We start from the raw sequence: 16375 nt of genomic DNA on the forward strand, positions 1-16375 counted from the left end.
ACAACGATTGCCAGAAAACATCCAACCATGCTAATAATTGCAATTTTTTTTAACTGCAGTGTGTTTACAAGATTGCTAAAAAAATAAGAACATTTCAGTCAGAGTTATTGATGGAATCATAGTCAATGTGTTCATCAAAACAAGATTACAGCCAACAACTTCATCGTTCATAAAAACATAGTTTTATCCCGTCACGACTTGAGCGTGTTCACAACTTCCACCTCCTCATCCTTTGAGCCTGGAGAGAAATATGCAATTTCCTTTGTGTTTGAAATGTATGACTTCTTTATTTTACTGTATGCCATTAAAAGCAGTTATTCCTATAGCTGCACTAACTTTAATGGCACATATCTCAGGTTTGATTGATTCTGTAACTTATTTGATTCAGTATTTTAATATGTGATAAGTTATAGAATAGTTTACCCAACAGTACACAAAGTAGTTTAGAATAACTTCAACTAAAAGCCTATTAATGCATTAGTTTTTACCAATTTTACTATGATCATTTTAGTGCCGTCATTTGGTGTATCTTTGCACATTTTACTTTCATAGAGTCTTAGTTATGGACATTCTCTGATCTTAATTCTATTTCCATCACTGCATTCACTTTTTAAAAAGTATCACAAGATAACTGTTTCAAATCAGATTAGATATTGGCCGTAAAAAAAGGAGACATGCGAACATGCCTACAAAATCATATATATATATTTGTAGCATTCATGCAAAACTATGTTCAAATGCAATTTTTTCCAAGAGACTATCTAGATAGTTCTATATCTAGACAGTCTCTTCGAAAATAAAAGGGGTTTTGAATATTTCATTTGCAAATTTTATTTGATTCTGTTACCATTCTGGTGTGAATTTAAGGATGTAAATCTTGTAAATTCAAGCAACAAACCTAGTCAAGCTCTTTTTTTTTCTGTAACGTAGTTAACTTCGTGCCATCATTTCAGAGATATGACAAAGCAGAAATGCAGGATTTTAGTGATTTTAGTGTTTAAAGAAGTGTTTCCAATTCAGAGCCGGCTAATCGTTAAGAAATGAATTAGATCCACTGTGAATGATCAGTGCCGCCCATGATCTTGGATTATTGTGTAAGAGGATACAAGGACAGGCGTGCCGGAGCGTCATGCTTTGACCTCAGCTTCCTGTTTAACGGTATAGCATTTCTGTTTAACTTTATAATCAGAGCTTTATTAATGCAATGCTTTTCTTCCGTCTAATAATGAAACAACACAAATAAAGTAAATTGTGATCAATGGAGGCGAGCAGAGACAGATGAGGAGTGTGTCACACTGGGGATGATACCAATTTATCTCTTTAATGCATCTCCATGGGGTTCTCTCACTAAAGGATACAGATTACTGAACCCCTTGTCTCAGAGGGAAATGCGTGAGAAGAATCCATATAACACACAGAGATGGAAAGCCTCTCTCTCATCTTGTATCATTCATGGTTCGTGGTCACTCTCTACATCAAATACAAGAATCCAGCTAACATGCCTACACATATTCAGAGGAAAAGAAAAAAAAGCACCATTTTTTTAAATTATGTCTTCATGTCACAACCTTAAGTCTACAATGTAACAAAAGACAGACTAAGCACTACAGTAGAAATAAATTACATTTAGAGTTTTTGTGTCTTGCTTTGATTTCATGTTTAAAACTTTAGTTTTATTTAGTTTCATTTTATGTTTTGTGTCTCTGCCTGTCCCTGTTTTATGTTCGATTGAATTTGTGTCTTTCTCCTTTGTGAATATTTGGATCCGTGTGCCATGTGTGGGATGTTTTATGACAACTAAAGGAAAACAATTGAGAAGCAGACAAATCGGAAAAGATCTGGCGTGACAAAATGAGCAGCTCTGGGTTTTTCCACTTTCTAGGAAGGATGAGCCATAAAACCTGAAGCTATAAACAACCAAAGCTTTGCAACAGGGACGAGTCAGAAATCAAACATGTGCCGGTGAATGAGGACAAGGCAAGACACACCTCCGCCGTAAACAAGGGATTCCCTGCAGCCACGCTCACAAACAGAAAGCAAAATGAACCAAGTCACTGTGTTGGTTTGATACAGAAAACAGTAACAACAAAAAGCAAACATTTAGAGATATGGTCCTCCTCACTTTTAGAAAAAAACAACACTTTTTTCAGCTAACATGGAGACAGTGATCCCAAAAACCTATCATTCTTCATGATACATGAACATGCCAAGCCAGATGCAGCTATGTGATGTCCTGAATGAAGAAACCAAGTGATGTCTCCATTTATAAACATACTTTCATTCATGGAGTTTCCACATTTTCTGAGCAATGGCATTTCAGCAGACCCAAGGTCAAATCCAGACTAGGTCATAAATTGTTCTGTTTGATAGCCAAGCTTTGCCTCAATAGCAGGGGGAAGGCCAAACCCATAAAAACGTAACTGCGGGCCCGACTGCCAGCGTTGTTGTCCTAGGGATCATGAGATGGTCCTAGCGGAAGACGTTTCATGGTAAATAAAGACTGTCATTGTTGATCATTGGCATGCACAGGGGGTTCAAGGAGAGAATAGCTGCCAAAGATCACAATGGCAACCTCAAATATGTAGCCGTTCTACATGCTACTATTTCATTTGTTGATATGAAACAAAGTTTGCAAAAAATAAAGAGTGGGCATGGAGAAAGGAACACCAAAAAAGAACCGTGGATAGGTCTTGAGTTTTTCTGCCTCCACGGGACACCCACTCCACCAGCTCAGCTTCCTGGTGAGATATTGCAGAACTAAACTTTTAACCATTAAACCCCTTCGCCTGTAGAATTTTAGTGAGATACTGTAACGCCCATGAGATTTCTCCCCATGTTTTTAGTTTGGTGTTTTATCATGTGTTAATCATGTCTTAGTTTTTAAGTCCATGTTTAGTTAAGTTTTGCCATGTTTTAGTTTTGCCATTGTTTTTCCACAAATTTCCAAAAATTCTGTGGTGGTCATGTATTGTTTTCTGTACAATATATGAATTGTAAATTTTAGTCAAAATTGTGGCTGATATCCTGATGGATGAGGACTATTGTGTCTTCACTTATACCATATAATATATGATTAATTGGACCTATATTCTTTGGAACATCAGATTAACATTCTGGCATTTCATGTATAACCAAATTATTAATATGCAATAGATTTTGCCTGACAAATTGTTAAGAAATTCAGCTCAACTCATTTCAATGGTACTTTATTATTCCCCAAAGGGGAAACTATATTGTTGCAGTATGAATAACTGTTATAGATATGTTTGGCTACAGATACATAAAAATTTGGAATAGATTTATAATTAAATTAGGATCAGTTGACAAACTTCTTGAAACTTGAAATGTCAGAGAGATGTGGGGTAAAAACTTCAGAGAACACCATGAATTGAATGGAATGCTATTTGCAGCTTGGCATCAACTTAGCTGATGATGTCATACTTAGCCTTGGCATGTAACACGGGGGAACTCTGCCGACAACATGGACAAAACTCCCAGCCAACAGTTCAACATCTCTTTATCTGCCCGTATCCTATCCTTTGAATGTGTCAATAGACATTACTTCTAATCAATTCTCAACAGAAAGAACAAAAAAGCTAATTAGCTGTGAATTTAACATTTGGTGTCTAACAGGTACATGCAGACTTGAAATAAATCACAACATAATCCTAAAGGCTATGTGATGTAGCTTTAAAAATCTTTTGTCTATTGCACATGGGATGAAAATGTATTGCAATGCTGTGAAATACAAAAAAAAGTTCCGTTAACTCATTGATAGTAAAACTGAATACAGTTGTGTGTATAAAAACTAACATGATTTTTAATGAAACGGTGCAGAATAAAAGCCAGTAAGTTCCTTTGAAGTCCGGATAATTAAGATTTGGTTAAAACCCAAACAACCTTTCAGGTGAGCTCATGAACTCTATGTGGTAGGCAGTTCTCAGTGTTGCTAATAGTGGTTGCTGAGTAATATGAACACATGAACAAAGGGTGATTTGCTTGGTAAACTTAGGAATCCCTAGATGGACCTCCTTGTAGGCCTGGACAGGCCACACCTCGCTCCTGTAGCCACCACCTCCTCTGTTTCAGTCAGCCACATCTGCTTCTCATTAACACCGTTATAATGAGCCTTTGCACCTGAGGTAAATAAAACTCGTCTGGCTCTCTGTGTGCCCCCCCCCCCTCACATCTAGAGATCCTACACCAATCCTCTCTGTGCGAGCGGTGCTTGCTTTTGCTGCTATTTTGGGGGGGGAGGGGGGGGGAGGGGGGGGGGCTAAGATGCACCCCCTGGACCTGGCCTGCAATTTTTTTTTGTGTGTGTGAGCGTGTGTGTTTCTTAGAAGACATTAAATGTCGTCAGTGGAGGGGCTACTGGCTGCACATAAAACCCCCACAGGTTTCCCATTCACAGCATTGGCCACAAAGCAGATAATGAGTTCCATAAAACTGTCAGGAAGGAAGAATGGATGTGAATCAAATACACCAGTCGTAACTCAGATGTTGCTCTAAGTAGCTGGAAGAATGGTAAAAAATGTTTTTCTCTGGCATTGATCAGAAATACTAAGGTGTTAATACCCCGATAAGAGAACAGACCTGGCCTCTGCTGGTCTTGACTCTGACCATGTCCAGTTTTCATTCATGTGGAAACGTATGATATTCTTCCAAAATTCACTCAACATGGCTAATTGGTTTGATCTGTTTCTGTGTCTTCACATTGAATGGGGCAACAATTGTTTTTTGTCGACAACCAACTCATATCCTGCAAAGGCGGATGTCTGCAACAGCTGTTTCTGCAGAATCGCTGTGTGCTGGTTGATATATGTTCTCTTTGAAAAATTCCGCTGCTTACTCTCACTTTATGGTCCCTTCATTAGTCCTGATATTTGGTTAAACGCATTAAGACTTAGAAAAATTGCATTTAGAATTGTGCACAATTTTATTATTGTAACATTACCATAAATATGACATCCAAATAAACCCCCCCCCCCCCAAAAAAAAAATCTGATTTAGTTAGATGTGAAGCAGTGGGTGAGTTTGAACAACGCTGTTTTGACAAATGAACATGACATGCAGGGGGAAAATAATTTGACAGGTGACAAATGCTGAGCAGTGATACAATCTGAAAAGCAGGCCACCTGAAATATGACTCACTCTATTAAAATCACTCATGAAGGATATTGAATAGTTCTTTAAAGACTTCAAATATCTGATAAAAACACATTTTCATTTGATTGAATATTTTCATGATGACTACATCTCAGACAAAAGCACAGACTTATGCTTATTCCAGCTGTGTTTAGTTATTATTTTGGCATGCCATGTGTTTGTTTGTAGGAGAACATAAATCTCCTTAGGGAGTATTTATTCAACAATAACTTCCTTGGTCAATACTGTTGGTGATGAAAAATACAGTGTTCAATGAAATACAGTGCAATAACAGTGCTGCAGATGTTCAGATGTTTAATAAGAAATGTCTGTGATCATGGTTGAAACGAACTCAAGACTGATTACTTGAAAGCCACACAATAACAGAATAGATTTATAAGCACTAACCTCATTTATAAGTTATCTGGGAATGGCATAGATGTGGGTTTTAGTTAATATCAAAAGCAAGTTTTTCTGTCAGTGTGCTCATTATATGGAAATAAAGGCTCAGGCAGCAGATGGATCCAAACTAAACCTCAGGGAGCATGATTGGTTAAGAACACTGTCCAAACAAGCAAACAAGTATTGCACTGTACTTGAAACCACTGATGATTTTTCTCTTTCTCCTGTTGTCCACAATGTAGGGTTACATCCAGTTGATCATCCCGGCATCACCGGTTATCTTATTGGAAATACGGAGCTATTGCTGACATATCGTTTATGCTCACATAAACGATACGTCAGCAATAGCTCCGTATAACTATATCCGGAATGCCAACAAAGAATGCAGAACTTGCTGGCTTGCAAAAAAACAGAAAGAAGTCAAAGCCTGAAGTTTGCTGTTTTTTTTTTATTAAAATGGATTTCGACATCTCATATCAGATTTGGTTGTTCAAAGTAAAACCGTCTATGATTTATGATCACATTTCAGTTGAGTTCAACAGACTTTCTCAATTTAGTTCTCAGACTCTTTTCAGTTCCAACACAAACAAAGGAGTCATGTACAGTGAAGGTCAGATCTTTTCTTTCTCTAAAAGTTAAAAGGCTACTGTAAATAATCCCAACATTGATTAGATTACAAATATATATATATATATATATATATATATATATATATATATATATATATATATATATATATAGATATATGTATTTTAATTTGGACCCATTTTGTCGGGGTATATATTGTATGTTAATAGAGGAGTCAATGGGGAATTTAAAGTGAAATGCCTAGATTTGCAGGGGTGCATCAGTATGTTCTCAGATTATCAGACAACAGCGTTTAACATTGGCTATAAGATATAAGTGCCTTGAGATGACATTTGTTGTATTTGGCGCTATATAAATAAAAATGAATTGAATTGAATTGAAGATTTGGAATTTTTTTCATCTCGGCTCCTTTCCACCACCACTGACTGGTTGCACTCTGGATGAAAAAAAGGAAGACCCTCAAGGTAAAAAAAACAGAGAGGAGCAGCAGTTTTTAAAAATCCTTAAGTGCAATATTTCCTCCTTTGGCTATGCTGCTGCTGCACCTCTTCACCAAGTTGCTGAAGAAGGGAGTTTTAAAGAGAGGGTATATACAAAACATAACTTTGACTCTTCAAAGAGTGATCTGGCAGAGGGTGAAATCCGCAGCATAGTCATGGGTGTGATGCTTCCAGCTGACAACATGATTAAGTTTCTTTATTCTATCTTCTCTTCCCTATTGCTGTTTCTAAATATCAAACACAAAACTAAATGTATTTGTTCCCTTCTAATTATCTGATACTCTTTGCTCAAGCATGGATGCAAATATTGCCTTTCGTAAGCATCTGCTTTGTAGGTTATAAAACATGTTTAAAATCGGTGATTTTCTCTCTCTTTTCCTTTGCATCCTCCCTCAGTGTACTTAAAAAATAACTAAACGCATAAATATTTTCGTTGGTTACGTATGCCTGCTGCCTAATTATCTGTTATGCATTTGTTTTCTCTCTTCCACTGTTTTGTGTTTATTTTCCAAAAGCCAGTGATATACTGTTCATGAATATATGCAACAAGGGATAGCAGCTCGTTCTCGAGGCCATAACTCATAGGCCGAAAGTTGGCCTTATTTACATTTTGAACAATACACACCTGATTTCTCATTTTGTTTTAAGCCTCGTGTGTAAATCTTTATGAGAACGCATATAGCTGGTGATAGTGGAGAACTTCACTGTGTAACCAAGTAGCCGACAAGAACATCTTCAGCATGTTGCGCCTGTTTCTGCTTCTGAGGACATTTTCTCACTAAATTCCTCATTTTCACGACACTTCAAATGTATATTTTGGATGTATATGGTGCCAACATAATCACAGGACCTTACTAGAGGATAAAGTGATGATATGAATCACTTAGCTTTTTATTATTGTCGTCATGTGTGTACTTTACAGTGTTGCCACAGCAGAGCGTGCCGTGTCGGAGTGAAACTTTGGTGAGGTTAATGAATAAGCTGAAGATCTCGCACACCCAAATGTTATTTTTATGACTGTCTTTGGCAGGGAGCCTTTGGTTTCATTAGACTGTGTCTTTAGCATTTATGCGCTGATGGGAACACAAGGTTTTGGGGTTAGAGACACTTATTCTCTAAATGGTGCTTCGCTCATTCAGCCACAGGGCAAGTCTAATGGAATCTGCTGATCCCTACTGCTCTAAATGGCATCCGAAAAGAACGACAGCAGCCCAAAGTCTGTTTGAGATTCTGTGCACAAGTATTGCCAGAAGTCACACATTAAATATTTTATATTCAAAATATTTGAAAGCTATCAATAAACTTTATAAAAGCTCTCATAGATCTATAAAAGTATCTTTCATTTTGTTTGCATTTTCATCTGCAATGAATTCTCACTTTCCACAGGCAATGAAAGACAACTGTGAATGTGTTACGTATTTTATATTGATTGGGTGTGCTTATTTAATTCAATTGCTACATATCCATACTTGGCGGTGCAGTGAAAATCGTTTGAGAGTCAATGTGCGGAAGCAAGCAAGACAAAAATAATTGACTGTTTTCAAACTCCTGCAGGCAGCAGAATAACTAACCAAAACAGCTCCCAGGGATGTCTGAAATTGGTTTTGCAAATCCTTCAACCGCATATCCAAACCAAGAAAAATGGTAATATGGAAATCCATTTCAAACTCTACTGTGCGCATGAAGTTTATTTTCTTTGTTCATTTGTTTGTTTCTTTGTTTCTTTTTTCCCGTTCAGACACTTATTCTCGTATACAGTGGTATGCTAATAGACAGGAAGGTCTGCATTGGTTGAAAGAGAGACAAGGTGTGTGTGCTTCTCAATCCTGACTGTTTCAGGGTGTACAAAGCAGATGCAGTGAGGTGGAGCTCTCCCCCACAGAGCTGTCTCCCTGGGTGCCTGGAGGTCCACTTCCAATCTATTTGCTGTAATTGCCGTCAGAGTGTACACCTTGGAGTCTTCTAATTCCCTCTTTTATTTCAGCCACCATGAGGGAGACCATCTGTCCTCCTGCCCGCACTTCCCCCCACCCCTCATCAGGCGTTGGGTCTCTCCCAGTCTGCACAAAAGCACGAGAAGGAAGGCACACGCAGACACATATACAAATACAACATGACACAATTTTGTCTTGGGTTCTGATACATCACACCAGCCAGTGTCACATAAATGCAGCAGAGGGCATGAGAGGGGTTTTATGAGGTGTGAGTGAGGATGGCCACAGCACTGCCACATCAAAGCTTGTCTTGTTAATGAATGTAAAGTAACAGTTTTTCAACTGATGACTTTTTTCAAATTCACTCCTTTTTGCAGAAATCCAAAGTTGCTGAACACAAGCTGGCCTTCTTTACTTTAAAAGCTTAGGTTATATTGTTGCTGCTAGTTCCTGTGTCCTCATCCCCTGACAGCAGACTCAGGCTGTTTGCAGGTACGACAGCCTTTTGTTTGTTTTCCTGAGGTGATCACATTTTGTTTCAGGGACCACTGCTTTGTTCCAGACCACTGGCTTGGCTCCAGCACTGTCACAGGACAGGTGCTGCACAGGTGCATCTTTACCTCAGCTTTACATCTAAGTGTTGTCCACAGGCTCTCTGAGCCCAGAGCATCTTCTGGCTGTGAATGTCATGCTACAAATCTTCTGAAATAGAAACTGGCTCAGCCACAAATATTGTTCTGCTTAAACAAACAATATTAATTAAAAGAAATGCTGGTAGAAGGTCCTCTGTACATAATAATAAGTGACATTTTCTGTGTCTATCTCACTGCATCCGTGCTCTCTCGCTGTGTCTTTGTTTGTGTTTTTTTTAGACTGCAGCCACGGTGTCTGGGGTGCGACTGATTTAAATACCATCCCATCTCATTAACATGCACAGATAGAGCTGCGAGGGCCAATTACATTCATCTTGTCATGTGGCTGGGCTTCCAAGTCGTTAATATTTTATGGCAACACGCTCCCCCAGCCGCAGCAGCAACACACCAGTGCTTTTACATTATTCCACAGCTCAGGACATGAGATCAAAAACATCCGCCTGAATCTGCACACTTCTAGGTCATGACAATACAAGCATGAAAAATGAGAGGAAGCAGAAAGTGTTGGAACTCCACATGTAAATATTATACCTGATTATTGTCAGACAAATCATGTTTAAAAAATAGAAGAAGGATGTAAATGTTTATGTTGTTACACACATTCATTTCTGTTGAAAGTGGAGACATTTAACTCGAAATAAAGCATATCTGGAGCTACGTATCATTCAATCAAGTATTTGAAGATACAATTATGTTACAGTGTAACAGGGTAATGAGTCTGCATTTAAATAGATCCTACAGGACAGAGGACCATAGCCTGAGAAAAAAAACAAGAAATAGAAAAAAATCTGTGCAAAAAAGCAAACACAACAAAACAAAATCCAGGAAGAAATCCTCCACAATGCACCAATTAATAGAAAACAACAACAAATGGGAAAACACTGCAATAATTCAGAAATCGCGACATTTCCAAACAGTTTCATTAAATCTGAGCTGTTGATTAATTTACATAAATGCTCTGGTGGGCATTTACATTATAGGGCATCACGTTCTCCAACACAATGGGACATTATCTGTATTTCTCATCTCACATTACCCACACAACTCTCATCATTTGGTAGTATAATTTCTTGGTTTCTTTTCATTAAATTTTTGGACTTCAGGGATTTACAGAAGTGACATCGATTGTTGGCTAACCAACTGAATACCTCTGGCTTTACTTTGCCCTTCTAAGAATATCAGGGATATTATGTTGACTAAAAATGCTATAAGCAAGAGAAGCCATCTCCAGATGCAGTGTTTGTTAGTCCGCTATGGGCTACTGTAGAAACACGGAGGTGCAACATGGTGGACTGCTGGGAAAGGGACCCATTTTTATTGTCTGTATATATGAGTAACTCAAAATGATTCCTATTTTCTGCTCAAATGAAAACATAGTAATAGACATTGAGGTTTTCTTTTCTTTTCGATGGGGGTGGTCATATGCGGGAGTGAAGGTACATTGTGGTAATGAAGCAGCATGTCACCAATAGCTGTTAGATGATTTATTAGTTCATAGTATTAGAGCTCTGGCAAAGAGGAATAAGCTGTGTAGGAATTAGACACAACCATAACAATCTTGTTATGGTATTTCTTTTATAAAAGTACTGTTATCGCCAGAATTAGTTAAAGGAACACAAGAGACTTAAATTATTCTCAATGACCTGCATTGAAAAGCAATCTTTAATGGATAATGTGGAAATGAATGAACGAATCAGTAACATTCCCGAGAAAGGTAGTCTGCACCTTGTTTAATGATTTCTTTGTAGAAATCAGTCTGTTCAGAAGACAAATCACACACCCACACACTTTTGCTTTCTTCCTCTCTCAGCTGATCTGCGCAGCATTTCACTTATATGCTTCATGAACTGAGCTAAATCCAAATACAATAATCCAGGAAAAATCTATGTCCGGGCTCTTGTCATTCTTTTAATGACTTCTCTAATGAAAGTGGCCAGTCTTCAGAACAGTGGCTACAGTTTGGGCCTCAGTGGCTACAGTTTGTGCAGAGTGGGGATGGCCTGAGGAGACAAGCCCAGCACATGTCTGACTGGTAACAGCAGCGTACACTGACTCGCCTCCTGGCTCTGTGGCGATACGCTCCAAGATTGATGTGTGTTCCTGACAATGGCCATTTATATAGTGAGATGCTGCTTGCAATATGAGGGAGAGAGTCACTTAGCTGAACAATTTCCTCACCCAGCATGGTCCTTTTGCTTCATCTTGCCAGCACAAATCATATTTAGAGAAATTGCCTTGCTTTTAAACTGTACAGAGTTGTGCCATATTTTTTTTTTTATCACATATCTAGTTTGACAATAAAGGGAAAAAGAGATCTATTCTGCTAAGTTGATATGTAATAAAATAAAGAATAAATCACTGGGCTTATTGATACAGTGGATTTATTTTTTTACCTTATGGCTGAGTCACAACTTAACATTTATCAGAATGTCGAGCAGTTTTATTGGAATGTCTTGACTAACAATATGGTTTGATGCCAGGCATTGGATTCATTACGTTTTTGTGAGATCATGTGAAATATACTAACATTTGAGCTTCAATTATGGCACACAGCAAAATCACAAATAGTGGAGATTTGTTGTAAATAACTCTTCATTAATATTTTGACTGAATGTTGCAAATGACCTCACATTCCAGTGAACGCTGCATTATCTATTGCAATTCAGCAAACTGAAAAATGCTGCATCTATTACATTTCTAGGTGATAAACATATAGATGCACATGGTATGTTTCTTGGATAAATACAATAGAAACTCCTAATGCTTACACCATGAAATGTCAGATAGATTTCATTTCTTTTTCCAGTAATGACATCATTCTTTGAAACAATCACCAGTACAAATGAAAATATATAAGCGAGTCATAACAACAAAATCTTCTGATCATTACTCATGTCTCTTATCTGTCTGTTGTATAGCATTTCTCATATCTCATTTCTCAAACAGACAGAATTACTGAAGCGCGAGGTGGGACCTGTTCCACATTTTGCATATCAACCATCTTCCTGCTGACAAATGTTAGCTTTAATAAAAACCACAGAATAGAGACGGGACCAGGAGGAAAGCCCACCAAGCATGGACTGGAGCTGAGACAATTTAGCAGGAAATGAAAAGTAGAATTGTCAGTGGGGAATATCAAAATCCTCATAATCATTTGTCAAACTCCGATCTATATCGTTTCCGCTCTGGTTGCGTATCTATTGCAACCAAGACTCGTGTCTCACAACTTTTCAGATTGTGCTCTTTGTCTGCAGATTTTCAAACACAACTGTGTTTATTGAGCGAGCATTTGTGTCATCTGCTGCTGCAATTGGAGCAAAACCTGAAAGCAAAACATAACTTTCTATCCTTTCTTTTATCAGTGTAATGTGTATTGATTATCACACTGCACCACTTATTACTGTGTGACAAGAGTAAAAACTCGCAGGCATGTCACAATCTCAAGACTTTGATCATGTAATACACAACTGCGTGTTTACAAGAGCATTTAACAATGTTTGTAATTTAATCAGCACTCAATTTAATTGGGAATTAATTGCCGGATTTGGCAGGAAGAGAGGAGTTTTTGAGACAAATGGTGCGTAAAAGAGAAAGAAAACAATTTCAGTATGTGTAAAAAAAATGCTCATGTGGAGCAAAGAGGGACATTTGTACACAAACACACACACACTACACACACATATATAATATGTATGTATATATATATATATATATATATATATATATATATAGTTTATTTTTCTTATATGTGTTTGCTTGGCTGTGCTCCATCTTAACTTAAGCCCTCTGTTACAGCCAGCAGCCAGAACCAAGCTAAATGAATAGATACTGATTAGTCTGTTACAGGAATAATTTCAACTGAACTACCATCTGGCAAAAAAAGAGAAGGCAATATATAAATAACTACATAATATTAAGCATTAATAGTAAACTGTGTAATCTTGATATGGAAGAATCTTCTCCTCTTTACCCAAAATAGTGCAGATCCTGTTCTTACCAATCAGAACTTTCACATCTTGATCTTGCTTTTTGTTTTTCATACAGTAGATTTGTGACTTGCCTTTGTGGAAGCAGTGATGAACTGTGTTCACTGACAGTTATTTTCAGAAGCATTCCAGAGCCCAAGTAGTGATTGATGCTAAGGAATTCTGTACGTACAACCTTTCATAGAACGTTCAGCTTCTCCTGGATGCTCCTGCTGACCTGCGTCGCATCTTGTGTGTTATTCTTTCACATTTTGCATCTCATTTAACACATGTACTGTGAGAGGATGACACCATGTTCTGTACTTCTACCCTACCTATAACTAACATTTTAATGATGCGAGAAAAGCTTATCATTAAAGTGAACATGGATTTGTATGCATGCCATCGTGTTGATATAACACTTTCTTCTATCAACTTTTTTTACGAGAAGAAAAAGGAAAACTTCTAACTTATAGCCTATTTTGTAACTGGTCAGGAAGGATAGGAAAACAATCTAAACAAGCAGATAAATGAACACCATTAATGCGCCCAATATTTTTGTAAAGCTGCGCCTCCAAATGGAGTAACTCTGCAGTCTGTACCAGGAGAGGATTATTTCTATGGGATAAAAACCTTTATTCGTGGAATATCAGTGATCCTTTCTTTGCAAATAGAGAGGAAAGATTCATGTTACTGCTAAAGATCTCTGCTGATTTTCAGCTCAAGAGGGAAAAAGAATATGCAAAAGCCTGAAATTTATATGAAGAAGTTACGATTTTGATGGGATTAGGAAGAGGCACTTAAGAAGTAAAAGAGGCAAAACAAGAAATAGTCATACAGGAATGTGCAGATAAACACTGGTAGCAGCATTTACATGATAATAAAAGAAAAGCATATTTAGATGCAGTGCCTCTTTCACTGCGTGCCGTGATGTTTTCCTAATCTCACCCATGTAGTTTTTAATGTGTAAACCACACAGAACAGTGACTGGAACCAATTTGACATTCCCGAGTAAAGTTACTTTGAAGAGAAGAAAAAAAACCTCACTGGTTGAGACAGATGCTGAACTCAGAACTACAGCTTGACAGTCACGTGTGGCTTCCCACAATCCTGTCTCACAGTGAACTGGTTATTGTCTGTGCATCTGTAAAATAGTCACACAAAAATGATTTAGAGCACTTTGTGTGACAGAAATCCACATTTGCCTTGCACTTTCACTCACAGCACTGTTGCTATTGTGCACATTACAAACTAATTAAGATTTTAAATGAAAACTAAATATTGTTTTCCTGGATTACTTGATGCCGAGTCCCTCAGCTAAAGACACAAAATACGCAGGGCACGCCAACACATCATCCTACTGAAATACATTTCTTTGAAAGCTTTGATGAGTGGCACAAAAAGGAAGAAATGACAAAAATAATAATAACAATGATATAAATGTAGTCTCCATCAGCATGAATACAACGTTTTCTGTTTTGTGACTATTTTGCAGTGTGGTGTGATGCTGGGCTGCACCACCACTGTCATCCTCCAACCCTCCATATTTGGTCTTTGCTGCCAGTTAAAATGTGATAAACAGTCCTTTTGTGAAAATTCCACGAATTATCTTGTGACAATATCCCTCGATGCGTTTATTACATGCCCAGATTAATGTTAGAAAATTGTTTCATAATATCTTTTGACAAAACATTTGTCAATATTCTCAAATGTCCCATTTGGTTTTGCATTTGTGAAGACAAGCATTAAAAACATGAAGCCTTTATGAGGCAGAAGTAGAACTTTCAGTCTCCTTGCTCCAGCCAGGGTTATGTCACATCACAGGACAAGCAGTTGAGAAGGAAAGTGGAGAGTGCCAATTTTGAAAAATAGGATTCTCTTGGCAGGCATTACTCATCAAAAAGGAATATTGTGCCAGGGTTTTTATTTCAGCTTTTATATATACGATATTGTATTTTCGTGACATTTAAGTTGTTCGTGAGAGGATTGGACATATATGCTGGTCTCACCATCAGATAAACGTTTCATTGCTCCGGGCACACATCAGTATGATTAAAAAGGGAACTCTATAGTTATGTGAGCAAATTATAAAATGCTGACGAGAGAAACGTTTTATTCTTTTAGTTTGTTTGTTGTTGGTAGCCATGTCGCTACAACATAGAATACCTGGATGTTTACTGTTTTTAAGGTCTTGATAAAATGGCGCTCAGCCACAGATTCCTGTAAAACCAAGTGGACTACTTTAAGTTTTTGCAGGACAGGCGTCTTCACTTTAATCCCCATAATGGAATCATCAGCTGAGTGTTTGGTGTGTTAAACGTCTGCGCACATGCTGCAACAACGCAGCTCCAACACGGAGCACCATTATTAAGCTGAGAGCAGGTTTAGCACCAAAAAGAGCCACATTTGGGAGTGCAAAGTCTTTATAAAACAGTTTTTAGCAGGATTGATTTTGTAAGAATTATTGAGCGAAGATATTCAAGAGTTTTGGCTTCTAGAAAAAAAGAAAAGAAAGAGTGTTAGATGCACAGACAATAACCTGTTTAAAATAGTCTATGCAGTGAAGATAGGGATATATGATGTTAATCAACACATAAGTGATAAAATCAGAAAGGATGCAAGGGCAGAATTTGATTTTCTGGATAAATTAACCTCGGCTCCGTGACAGCTCACTGACAGCACGCTGGGGGAAGACCACATGATGAGAGAGAAAATACAATTCCCACCAACTCCCTCCTCCTCCCACTGAGCTGGTGTGAAGGTCTGCCAGGATGATGTGCCAGGGCATGTGGGTTCACACTTCAGACTGGCCTCTGATTAGCAAGGGAGCAAGGACATTTTATTTCACTACATGAATCATTAAAGACCTCTAATATTGTACAACCTGTGCAGAAGTTTGGCTTCTTCTAAGCAGAGAACCACTGAGGATTGATATGTTAAAAGTCTGCCAGCAGTGTACAAAGAAAAACTTAACAACCTGGTAAGTGTGTAAACAGTTTTATTTTCACGTTGCACTTAAGAACAGAATGTGAAAATCCCTGAACACATGCTTGGCTATTTTAGTTGCACCCTGAAATGTCCTGTTCTCCTGTGGCTAGTTTAGTTGTTTTCTGTGAAGTTCAGTAAAATATTCTAAGCTGGATGCATTGTTCTTACTCATTCTCCAGCGTGTCTGGCTCTGAAAA

This window comes from Odontesthes bonariensis, chromosome 12 (genome assembly GCF_027942865.1).
Source record: "Odontesthes bonariensis isolate fOdoBon6 chromosome 12, fOdoBon6.hap1, whole genome shotgun sequence".
Taxonomy (NCBI): domain Eukaryota; kingdom Metazoa; phylum Chordata; class Actinopteri; order Atheriniformes; family Atherinopsidae; genus Odontesthes; species Odontesthes bonariensis.